The sequence below is a fragment of the Anas platyrhynchos genome, chromosome 4 (genome assembly GCF_047663525.1).
Source record: "Anas platyrhynchos isolate ZD024472 breed Pekin duck chromosome 4, IASCAAS_PekinDuck_T2T, whole genome shotgun sequence".
Lineage (NCBI taxonomy): Eukaryota > Metazoa > Chordata > Aves > Anseriformes > Anatidae > Anas > Anas platyrhynchos.
Window position 1 is genome coordinate 61,523,322 of NC_092590.1, and position 13,479 is coordinate 61,536,800.

A 13,479-nucleotide genomic window follows, 5' to 3' on the forward strand; every position below is an offset into this window, starting at 1 on the left:
TCAGCACTTTTAAAATCAAGCCACATATTTAGAGACCCAATTCAGCACAGCATTTACATTTGTGCTTAAGTCCATCCTGATTCAGCAAAGCACTTAAGCATGAGTGTTTTTAGATCCATTGAAGTCAAGTGCTCTGCTGCTTTGAATAAAAATAGACTCCTGGATTGGGGCCTAAGAATCCAAAAACAGACACCAAAGCCTAATTTTAGGCTCTATTTGGAAAACTTCAGCCTTGCCTACCACCTTTAACCTTTAATGCTTTCAAAAAACACAAAAACACCCAATAGGTGATAAATGGGTGAAGGTTTAGGGAATTAAAATGGAAACTGTGGACAAAATTCTTCCTTGGAGAGAAAGTTTTGAAAAATTTAAATACAACTCCAGCAAGATGACTTCCTAAGTAGTATTTCACATTCCACTTCCAGAATCTCATTCAAGATTTAACTGCAGTTATTCTATTGTCCTTCACCATTAATTAATAAACTGCTACATTAAACTTTAACCAATATAACTTTTCTTGCTTTTTCACAAATCCCACTCTCACCATTGATATTCCATGTTCACAAGCAAACTAAACTATAAATCAATTTTCTCTACTTTATCAAACAGCAGAAAGTAATAAAGAAGGTCACAAATAGTACAGTAGTTCCTTGGAGGTTTGTAACATCATAATTTAAAGCTCAGAAAGATTGAATCAAAAGTTGAATTAATCCCTAAGGGAAAAGATTCTATATAGATTCTATTGATAGACATAGGGCAGCCTGTCTTCATTGGGAACTGGTCTATTTGCTAATACTTTGGGACAAAGGAAACTAGGCTTCTCAGCAAAGGAGAAAATGAAATCTTCAGCGAGAGGAAGTGGGTTTTTGCTCTTTGCACTTCCTGTCACCGTGCTCTCCTCAGACTATTCTGAAAAAAATAAAATAAAAATCAAATGAATCATTTGATGCATAATGTGCTCTTCTGAATGGCTGGTGTCTGCATGATGCAATTATAAAAACTGCATCTGAATGGAATACATATATAACTTGTAAATGTTGCACTTCATCAGTGTTTATCCCTAGACCGATGCTTTTTCAGTCAAACAGCCTCAATCCAAAATCATAGCAGCCTATGAACCCAATGCAAAATGAAAGGTTTTGGTTTTTTTTTCAATGACAAATTTTGGTAAAGTTACAAATATTTCTTCTGAAGCTGGAAATATATTCCTCAAAGCATGGTTAGCTTTTGAGTGTCCTCTGACTGATTGCAGCTTCCTTTCAACATGAAAGGAACCTATGATTCTGAAATCAGAGTTTTACAAAGGAATTTCTGATTCTGTGTTTAAATATATATATCACCTTAATGACGTGACTGCACCTGATGAGTTAAGATATCCTTCCAGATTCAAGAGGAATTAATGGGGAAAAAAAGACTGACACAAAAACAATTATAAAGAAATTTCACTCATGTCTTTGGTTAGAATAGTTACATGCACAGCTTTTCTACATGGTGAGACCTGAAATGAAATTTATCTTTTTGGAAGGCATACACGGTGAAGTACAATATGATAGAAGTGTTTGCGTATACGGACTGTTTTCTTACTGTATTTGCAGGTTGAGAGGAACTGCAAAGCACTGTGATAAAGGCAGCTGCACAGAAAGCTGGGGTAAAATTCCAGTCTCTCTTAAATCAGAGACTGAACTCCAACCTTCATCAGCCTTTTGCATTAACCCCGGTTTGTGTAAATAGTGGACAGTGATCAAATGTAAATAATCTCATGTGCCTAATTTGCGTCATGATAGATGTAGTGTAAATGGAAGCCTAAACTAAGTATGGAGAAAACCATGTCCTAACGAGCACAATATGTAAATTACTATTACAACTCTTAATCGAATAAAATATTTGCTACAATTTATTTTTGACAATGTGCATTTCATTCTCTATTAAATTAGTGCTTGATAAAGTAATAAAATTATTACGGCCATAAAGTTACTGTGCTATACCTTCAAGGGAAGGCATTCGAGAGATCTTCTCGTTGTCCTCGGATTATTGACTTTGGCATTATGAAAAACGCACATTGGTGCCTTATACTAATTCTTTCCTAGTGCATTTGCAACTCAGGACTATGCTTATTCATGCAATGTGTTGGCAGTAAATTTAAAAAAGAAAAAAAAAAAAAAACACACTACCACACACTTGAAAACTTATGGAGTGCTTTCTTTTCTTTTTTTTAACCATTTATTGTAACAATACCTCAGATAACTGTAGTTTTTTATTGCATGAATAATGTATTGTAGTAGCTAAGCATGCCCTCAGTTATACACTCCTGCCAGCAAGTAGTGGAGTGGTGAGTGCTATCGCTGAATAATGATTAATTACTCGCCCTTCTGAAGGAGCCTGGTTTTGTAAACTGGTCACACAGCATGTTACGTGGATTGTGTCTGCTACACAAAAGGTTACTTGCAATCACATAATGAGACATAATGATGCACATCACAACAATTCTTTGGTACAAATCTGCACACAATGGAATTTAGATAGAAACCCATTTATTTATGTGTCCTGTTTGCCAGAGGGTACAAAACTTCACTGCATTGCTGCAGTACTGCCATTGCTCCTTCTGCAATGCTGACATTTTGGATGAAAATAATATGATGGCTGCTTTAGCAACACTGAGAAGCGGCTTTGCACCCTTTCCCATTGCAGAGTGCTGGCAAACTCTGGGAGGGACTCAGCTCCCACTGTGTTATGGCTGTGTGCGTGTGATACTTTGCTGCAGCATGTCCAAAGTCTTAGTGGGAAGGTGGGAGGCAACTCCTTGCTGCGAGATGAGGAGCTCACCTGCAGGATGCAGTGAGCATATCTGCGTGTGCTCATACCTACCTGACCTGGGAAGGGTGAGCAGGGAATCCAGCTCCCACAGCACATTTGCACTTCATTATGTGGTCAAAGGAAGAAGGGCATTTAGAAGTACGGTTCTAAAACCTACAGCCATAATTTTTCAGAGCCATAACAGAGGAAAAAGATCTAGTTGTTCTTTGTTCCTGCCTCCCCCTTCTCCCCCCCTCACTCCCCCCCCAAAAAAAAAAAAAGCCAAGACTATCCAAGCAGTGGTGGGACCACCACTGGCAGCATTAATAGCAGAGCAGTGACATCTAGGCCTGCCTGTTCTCGGCAGGAGGTATTGGGCTCACCAGGCAGGATATGTGTAGTGCTTTAAACCTGCTTGTGTGCCACTAAGACCTAACGGCCAAGCTCTTCAACCTCTGAGCTGCAGAAGTTTGAGCTGCCAGAAATGTGTCACAGGGCCTGGGAGGCAGCGGGCCTTCTCTTGCTCTGGGGAGGACGGGAAGGCCTGGACAAGCCCCCACGTCCCACAGCAACCTGGCAAAGCTGGCTGCAGCAGCTGATGTTTTCTTTCCTTATGTCGTGACCTGGATTGTCCAGCAGCCCCATGAAAGCATTGTGCTGATTCGGTCAGGTAAGATGGTTTGGGCACAAAAGCCACATTTGACCAGGTGAGGACACGTGTGGTTTGAGAACCACAGTTTGGACACGCCTATGGTACTGTTGCCTGTCTCAATGTCTGGGAGCTCCTTGGCATCTTTTATTCAAACTAGTCACTTTGTTCATTATTGTCTTAAGGACAAAACATTTTGGTACTGTTTATATATCAGCATAACTCTGGTAGAAGATTGGCTACCCCGAAAAACAACATTTTCCTATAAATGGGGTGGACTTTGCTTATGCGGTATGGGTTGCTACTCTATGTATGAGGTTATAAACTGCCTCCTACCATCATCACCAGCTTCTATTTATGTACTTGCATGCAGCTAGAGAAGGCTGCTGGGGGTAAGACCAGCTAATGGCACCACCCTACTACCAGTGTGGCAGATATTTCTCCTGACCTTTCCCCAAGCCCTCAGCTTTGCCCGCTAGTAATGTCATGGCCTCAGCCACCACTTTGCCCTCTGATACATGACAGCTATGCAAACCATGACAGAGCGCTATGCGCCCTTTCAGCAAGCACAAGACAACCATGAGACACTTTGTGGGGTGCCAGCGGCCTGCAAGAGCCAGGGAGGCACCCTGGTGGGAGGGTGGGCATGGAGGGGGGGCTCAGGGGCCTTAACACTGTCAAGGGATGCCATTAGCCTAATGGCTGTAGTACATTGAGCTAGCAGCTGGCATAATTCTACAGCTAACAAATATAATTTTTCTTCCACAAATGGTTCCTTGAATGGTAGACCATACCAGGGCTGATTTACTGCAGCACTCTCCCGTGTGGCTTCTCTGATTTGTAATAATCTTGCTGAGGTGGCTCTGCAGCCTTTTGCTCCGCAGCGGCAATAACAGAGAGTGTCTCTGCCTCTGTCTCTTCCTTTTTTTTTCACAAAATAAAATGAAGTATGTTAGGTTGCAATACACTGAAGGCTTCTACCCCATTTTCACATTTAGCTGAGGTAGACCAAGATGATCAGAAGTTAGTGGGGAAGGGAAGCCAGGAGGACAGAGTGAAAGCATTGAAGAAACAACACGGGCAGGAGGCCCTTGGGAAAAAAATAAAAATAAAAATAATAAAAAAAAAACACGGCAACAGTGGAATCCTCCATTTTGATGGCTCAATATTTTTAGTATTATTTCCTGGCCATCCAGAAGTTGTCGATCTAAATAAAAAGGTGTCAGCAGACTCAGATCCAGACCTTTGCATATTTTGAGCTGGGCAACGGTAGTGAGATTTTTGTGGAAGCCTTAATGGAAGTGGACAGTGAATGGGCATAAAGCATCAAGCATGAAGTCTCATAGCTCTGAGTCTGCATGGAGGACTGGCACATATCACAATCCCATCAGCTCTTGCTTGTGATGTTACTAAGCTGTTGACATTGTATGAAAGCTGATATATAATTGAATAGCCTATGTGTTCATCTAACAATGGAAAAGGCATAGCAATAATAGGACAACTCCATAGTGAGCCTTCTAGGATGCCTCTTCCTAGCAGAAGCAGCTTTGCAGGTAGCTATTTATGCCTTTACTCTGAATCTCATGGCACTGGTCTTGCTCTACAATGTTGGGTCTGATGAGATCGGGCGAGGTTAAGCTGCCACGAATAGCTGCTGACTGGCAGTTTATTCCCTCGCTTGATCAACAATGCCAGACTCAGTACATGTCTGGGAGGCAAAGAATACAGTTGGGCTAGACAAATGGAATAGGAACCAACAATAAAGTGAATCCTGTGCTGTCATATACATTTTTTATTCACATTGCACATAAATCTCACCCAAGCTCATGGGAGAACTTTAGCATCCCCTTAAACTCCCATTTATTCTCCATCCTTCTCATTCTTTGCACTATTAAGAAACAGATTTATTTTCTGAAAACTACTCTTAATCATTGTGCAAATAGCAATGGAACATTTATACTCAAAGTAATAAATAGACGATTCGCATCTTAATACAAGGCTGGAGATTATTCTGACTTATTTGTGTTTATTGCATCCAACACACAGATGCCATTCTCAGTCTCTGATAGAAATGTTAATTATGGGATTTCATTATTCTGATTTAGATTTAGGATTTTTTTGTTGTTGTTGTTGTGTGGTTTTTTTTTTTTTTTGTTTGTTTGTTTGTTTTTTTTCCTATTCCACATCATGCTTTGGACACCTCTACACGACATGAAATGAAGACGTTCAGTACTCCCAATGCTATAGGCAAAAAGAAAATTAGGTTTAACTGGAAAGGGGAATAACATGAAGATCTGTGCAAAATATAGAGTAAAAGGAAACATGGAAATCTGACTGTTATTATGCTAGCTAGTTAGTGTTGAATCTCTGGACAGATCAGTTACAGCTTCTGATGATAATGAGAATATAGGGAAAAGGGGGGTATGGTCAGTTCTGGAGTTTATGTTCTTTGCTACAGAATGCCTATGTCAATTCAAGTACTTCTGAATATGGGAAAGTGGATTGTCAAGTCTTGTTAGAGTGGCTTTTCTTGGATGAATAGGAAATGTTTTTTTCTTTCTCCTGGTTATGTCTGCCTTTATTACTTTATACTGCCAAAGGCAGTATCTGGCCCTTGGAACTGTTTATTTCCTGTGTGCAGAGAGAAACAGTGTGCAATCTTTTCATTGTTCCATTTTACTGACACAGGTTCAGGTAATGCCAAGGAAACTATTCTTCTGGTCCAAGTGGAAGTCATATGGATCTTTGGTTCCTTTATCAGCGTCACTAGGCTTGTTTATCATTTAACCTTTTAAGGCATGTTTAATCTTCACTAACCTGCTGCCATGCCTATTCTTCAGCCAGCATATGCATACACTTGCATATATATACCAGTTAAGCACGTTTATATATGCATATATAGATATCCATACCTCTTATATGTATATGTATATATATACTACATATATATTATATATTATATATACACATATGCATGTAGAGTCCTCATCTGAGCTTTGCCATTCAGAAACTCATCAGATACAATAAAACATAAACTCTAATTATAGCTTGCCATCCAAACAAGGCTGCAGGCTATGTCTACATTCATACATGGCAGAAGAATTACTACTGCAGGCCAGCAAGGAACCCTGATTCCACTTGCACCCTGGCTGACATTGTCAAGATTGGTCTTCCTGCCTCAGTCACCATAACAAATGGAATCAAAGGAAATGCCTTTTGCATTGAGGTCGTGGCAGCCTGTGAGCATTTACGGTATTGTTTAGGTCAGAACATATGCAGTAACTGCATAACTCCTGGTAATTTCAGCATTTGTAATCATTCGTCTCAAACTTGTTTTCTGTATATCTGCAGTCATAGTAAGTGAATTCAGGGCTGTTTTAAAAATAAATAAATACTTATTAAGCACTTGTTTATAAATTTGTAATATAATGTTATTTATGTCATTTATATCTATGTGCTCTACAGGCTGTTGCTAATGGGCAAACCCAGGCCCTTTGAGTTTAACCTGATTAGCCTACAAACAGTTAAAAGATGGAAAGCAGCAGTACCTGTATTTCACTTGTGCTGAATTAGCATCTACTGAAATTGCTCTGCAGGTACCCTGTGTCCCCAAGACTGCAGGCACCAAAGTACTTCCACACTGTCTTGGCGCCTTCCCAAAATGCAGGTGTGGGAACAAGCCAGGGGATTCAGGCTCCAAGGCTGGCAGTGTGCAGGTACAATCAGAGAACACTTCAACTTGACGGAAATTGTCATTTCCTTAAATCTGGGAAGATGCATCAACCACTCCAAGATATGATAACTGGCAATAAATATTTTTAGCTAATGAACTCCTATGAACCCCTTCCTCCATTATTTTTCAGGGGGAGGTGGGGGAGAAGGGCAATATCTGGCAATTGAACAGGGATTTTGTTTTATTTATTTTATTATTTTATATTTTATTTTGTTATTATTATTTATTTTATTCCTGTTTCTTTCTATGATTAAATTCATATTTGGCTGCAGTATTTTGTATGTCATTTCCTATCCCTGATCATAAACCAGGAAAGTCTCTTTCAACATATTCAATTCACAGTGATGACACTGTAAGGATTTGTTCCAGCTCCTATATCTAAGAATGCATTTGTTTGTTTATTTATTGCAGCACTCTTCTTTAGTACTTATCACTAGCATCTCTAAACCAAAATAGTTTGTTAGACACAACAGCACCAGGTGGTTTCTCAGTACAGCCTTCCCAGATATCTCAAATCACTACAGCTTTGCAGAAAATGATGGGAGCACTTTGGCTTCTGCAGGAGCGCCCATGACGCCCATACCAACAATGATTGTAAAGTCTATGCTTTGTAATACTTCTCATACAGCCTCAGCATTAAATAAACCTGCTCTATTTTTGAGTGCTACTACTGTGATTCTTGAGGGGTAAGTAGAAAACATCATTTCTTTTGATTATATCTTACTTTGTTTATAAAATATGTGGTTTTATCCTATTTATTTAAGATCTATCTACCTCTCCCATTCAATATTTTTTTCCTATTCAGATCTCTAAAAGGAAATAGTTGTCCAGCGCTGCTGAATGCCTGTTATTAAGGAAAAAAGTATTTAAAGATTCAGAGATACCCCTGCTGTATCCTTCAATGGTTTTACAATCTCTTTGTTGTGTTTTTATCACTTCAGCATTGCACTAGCTTTCCTTTAGCTTTTGATGAAATCACTGGAATAACAGGCTCTGGGAAAGTGCTTTATCTGAGATCCCAAAGACAAGTTTGTTCCAAAATGTTCATGCTTTACAGTCTTCATATTTTCTTGTCTGGTAATATTACAAAGTGTTTGCAAATGCTCTTATTCTTTCTCCAAGCCTTTGGTTACTTTGCTAGAGAGATGTTCTTTGTGAATTAAGTGTTCTTTGAGGATAAAATGTTCATCAGAAGTCTTCAGTGTTACATTTTCATCATACTACTTTGAAATGACATAATTTATATATATATATATATATATATATTTACCTATTTTCCTAGGGCATATGTAACAAAGGGCTTTCCCTGTCTTCTCATTTAACTTTGTAGTAATCATGTAATGGGGCAGAGTAGAGCCTCCAGCCAGCCCATTCAGCTGGATATCTGAAATTAAAACTCTCTGGTGGATTAATTGTTGGCATCCTGCAGTCATATATTGTTTTCCTTTCACTCTCTTTGTACTTCTCCTTATTAGACTGTGCTCACTTTCAACAGTATTTAGATAAAATGTGGATAGACAAATGGAGGCAATTAACAATTAATTACAAAATAAAAGTACTCTTTTCTAGTGGTATAGACAAGGGGGTATATATGTATACGCACATGTATATACCAGCATAAATACGTATGTGTATGCATGTATTTATATATTTGTTCACTGAAAATATTCTCAACTCGCCATGGAGAACAAATTCTGGAAGGAGTTGCATTCAGAAGCTGTTCCTGCTTTCACAGGAACAACCCCAGTCAACCCTTGAGGATGGTCTGATAGATATGAATTGCTGCTGGCATTATGAAATTGGAGAAAGAGGGTGACTTTGCCAAAAAAAAATGAAGCCATTTAGTCATAAACACTGCAGCTAAGTTGATTCAGGGTTTATCTAAAAAAGCCCAGCTGGTTTGGTGTAAAATGAGAGGCAGAATGCTAATTTAGATGTCAATTGTTTTTCAATAATGCTAATTTGTACTAAACATTCTCATTTACATAAGCAAACAAGGGCCAAATATTAGGCCAAGGAGCAAAATCAAAACTAGGGTTTGGCAATGGGGGAAAAGAGGCTGTTGGAACTGCAGCTGACTAATACCAGCTTTTTCAGTCAACTTTCAGTCCCTAAGTCCCTCCTCTCCAGTGGAGTCGTGGACACCTATATCATTAAAGCTAAACCTACACAAGTGCACTTATTTTCCTTAATTGTCCTTTGACAGTAATCTGAGGAGTTCCCAGACCATGGGTTGAAAATTTCTGCAGTGTTCCCTCTGGACATTTCTTCTTCATTTTCTCCTTGGTTCTTCTGTTTCCTGCATGACAATCTGCCTCCTTGGTGTCCTAGGATCTGTTCACCCCTCACCTTATACTTCTCTTTTGACCCATCTTGTAAAGCAGACTCCTGGTTGAGCAGGTATGGTTCTTTCTCCTAAAGAACATGCAGAAGATTTTGCAGTCTCGTCAAATTTAGGGCACTGCTTCCGCATCAGACTCCTGGATTCATTTCATGCCTTAAACTTTGAATTGAACTGATGCCTCTGATGGATAAGAATTTCCACTGAGTTTGTGCATTTGGGTATGTCTGGGCTTTCAGTTATGTGAAGGTCTCTCCATAAGAAGCCCAGCTTCTCAGTCTCCTGTTCAAAGTAGGTGTGTCAAGGCAGCCCATTAACTGATTTCTTGATTCTGTCTCTTCTCAGTGAAAACCTCTTTTTTCATTAAAAAACCAACAATAATTTCCTGTTATTTTTTGGTAAGGTAAAACTGGAAAGCTGGAGGAAGGAAACTGAAAATCAGCTATGATTTCAATGAAACATTTTTCTTTAATGAGTGAAAAGTGACATAATCTTTAAAGCAATATTTGAAGTTATGTTACTGCAATTTCAGTTAAGTCTGTAAAAACAGCTACAGTTAATACCTGTTCAAAATGAAGTTACTTCATTCATTTTCTAGAATTAAGCAACTATAATTCCCATATATCAAATTTATTGGTCTTAGTAGTGAATTAAGAATACATTTGACATAAACCTGTTTTTCCAAGCCTATTTTCCAGAAATATGAGTTTACCCTGTGTCATTTATTATTATATATTATATCTTTATAACATTACATCATTGTCATCTGTTAACATACTGTCTGAAAGCGTGGGGTATACAAAACTTCTGGTTATGAGAACAATCTTGTTTCCTTATATTTCCAAGTATATTTTCTTTCTCATTTGAAGGAATGAACAGCTATATGCTCTCAGGGACTTGGCTGCATTTTACCTGTCCTTAGCTGCTCAAGCACTAGTTACTTAGTCCAGTCTGTATACCTGGACTCACCCCCAGTCAGTGGACTTATGCCATTTCTTGACCTCCTTACCCCATGCAGCTTGTACAGTCATTAGGAGCGATTGGTTGCCTCTTGAGGTGCCAATTTCTCTTCATTAACTATGTAAGGAACACAGAGGCTAATTTAGAGACCTGAAATTTGGACAGATGAAATTAGATACAATGAGACCTGCTCTTTGGTTGTACCACACTTCAGTCCCTAACAGTAGGTACTTTTGTTGTTACCTGAGGTGAAGAACATTTGCTCATTATTTCATAAATATTTCTATGAGCCCTCTTTGTGCTGAATACATTAGACCCAATAGCTTGCTCCTTCCTAAAGAAGCAAAGGAATGTAGTTTCCATAAGCAGAGAGCCAGTGAAAATACTACTCTTCTCAAATTTCCTTCCTGGTGTCTCAGAGACAAATGTCTTGGCTTCTTCCTTGTACCTTCATCATTCAGCAGTGTAGGCACAGTGTTGGTGCTTAGACCAGACTGCAGCTGCAATAATGCAGGAAAAAAAAAAAAAGAAAAAAGAAAAAAGAAAAAAAGTGGCCTAGAGAATTCAGAATATATAAATACAGTCCCAAGTCCTCTCCAGTGCAGAATCTGGCATTGGTTTTAATTATATCATTGCACTGTGCTATGGTGGGCATTTGTGAAAGAAAGCTAACTAAAATGAAAAAATCTCATCAAATTCCCAAACACTTCTTTACAGTCATATAGAGGCTCAAAAATCCATGCAAATTTTTTCCTCATTCATCTGTGACAGAACAGAATTACTGTACATGATGATTTACTATCTCTGAAGACACATCCTTTTTATTTTTAAGCCTAAGAAAAAAAAAAAGGCTCGAAGTGCAAGTGCATTTAGAAAAATAAAATAAATAAAACATCAACAAAAAAATGGCTCTAGAAAAATAAAAGTCACTTTCAAAAGAAAAGCAGATGCTTCCTGAAATTAATTAGACAAACATTTTTACCATTGTCACATGCCAATATCCTCTAAATCACTCCTATTGTTTTTTTTCCCTTATCTTTGTTCTTACCACTTAGATCAAGCTTTAAGTGTATAAAGCATCATTAAGGTTTTCTAACCTTGTGCTCTCACATGCTTACATATTGAATGGTAATAAAATTTAGTCAAAGGGAACTAGAGGTTATACTAGTCACAGAAGAGCAGTTGTTGTGCAGTCTATTTCTTGTTAAGTATACGTGTCCTTTTTCCACTGGCAGTCATACACTATACTGTGACCCAGAGGTTCTTGGCTATTTTTTTTTTTTCACACATGCCTATGCAGGAGCATGGATTCTTCAGAGTGGGCTTTAGTTTGCCCCTGGCCTTTTAGGCATTCTTTCAAAGCATGTTCTTGCAATAGTAACCAATTAAACTAGTTACTAAGAAAGAAGCATGTTTCAGCACTTAAGTTAATTGAACTGTTACAAACTAAATATGATTCCAAATTGTTTCTGTATTCCAAATCACTTCATGCATGCAGATAAAATGAAAAAATTACTAAATCGTTTTGAAATGTGCAAATCAGGCATACAATACTGACATTTAGATCTGTGACCTGATCACAATGTAGTAAGTACCTTTAAAAACTTTGTGGATTTTAAAGCTGTCATATGAAACCCTTGAACCACTGCTTGATGTGATATTCAATAAGTGGAAGTCAGGCTGCAATCAAATCGTGGAACTGTCTGCATCAGGGTTTTACTACCAATTTACCCAGAAAATAATCTTTCCCTGATTCATTTCACGGGCCAAGTAAGAAAGGAGGAATGACTTAATGTATAAAACACCATGCTTTATTCTTTGGGACCTTGGTTTGAGTTCAATTTGTGGTCCTAACTGAAATGAGCAGCTCAATCTCCAATGAACAGTAGTCCATATCGTCGAACTACCACACACAATTAGGCACAATTGGCTGTCTCTGCTTAGAAGTTGGAGACTGATTTAGCATGGAGACTAAATCATTTCTCTAAGCTGTAAAGTGGGATGGCCCTTTCTGGGACTCTGTGGCAAAACAAAGCAAAAACAACAAACAGACAGAAAAAAAATCCAAAGCACCATATAGTTTCTTTATTTCAGGATTTTTCTAGTAAAAGAAAAATAAGGGATAGGAAAAGCTTTGTTCTCTTATAGTAAAAATCAGGTGGCAAACCTGATTTGCATATTTTCTCTTTTATTAGGGAACAAGTAGCTACTATAACTGGTGGAATGATGGTGAAAACACTGCTACAAAGAACAAATGGACACTGCTAAAAAGAGAAAGGAAACAAACAAACAAAAAAATGTGAAGGAGAAGAGAAATGATGCTGGAAGCTGGCAAAAGCTTTCCCCTCTGAATCCTGGAGCAGGAGAAACGCTTGCTGGGTAATGCATCTATCTAGTTACATGTCATACATGACCACAGTATTGAAGGGTTTAGCTGTCCTGGGATTTAAACATGTCACTACTGGGATAAGCTGCACTCGTACAAAACAGAGTAGTGTAAACTCTTTTGCCAATGGAATGAGTGCCTTAGTGGTGAAGCTGTGGCAGAGAGGCGATTTGAGAATATCAAGGTTTGCACAGTAGCATGGGGAGGAGAGGGCGATAGCTGGATGGGCTGTGCGAGCCGCAGAGAGCTCAGTGAGGGGCGAAGAGAGCTGCAGAGCTGCTAAGCAGGGGATTATAGGGAAGCTGAAGGAAAAAATGAGCCTACATCAGTGTGGTGTAAAGATAGAATTAAATTGAGTCACTGGATCTCGTTCACAATACACCAGCAGAGGATATTGGCTAGTACTATGGAAAAGAGAGATTTAGCATTTGCACCTGGAGACTTCCTAAAATGTAAGGATCAGAGCAAGTCTTTACTATATTATTAGGTATAAACAGGCTCTGTCAAGCACTGGAAGACTCAGTGTGGTGCTCCACTTTGAGAAACAGGTCACAGCAGCTGGACAGTAGGTGGCACGGGCAGGGCTGCATTGTTTTCTGAACCTGAGCTGGTGCAAG

General features: G+C 38.8%; 1 long non-coding RNA gene across 2 annotated transcripts; it reads left to right on the plus strand.

Moving 5' to 3' along the window:
* Positions 1-7,011: 7,011 nt before the first annotated feature.
* LOC106014335 (uncharacterized) lies at positions 7,012-12,977 on the plus strand. Of its 2 annotated transcripts, XR_003497272.3 has the most exons (5): positions 7,012-7,158; positions 7,738-7,861; positions 7,981-8,066; positions 9,382-9,575; positions 12,672-12,977. It is a non-coding gene; the product is annotated as an uncharacterized lncRNA (long non-coding RNA). The 2 variants fall into 2 exon arrangements; XR_005265823.2 differs by lacking the exon at positions 12,672-12,977 and having other exon boundaries at positions 9,382-9,875.
* Positions 12,978-13,479: the final 502 nt, after the last annotated feature.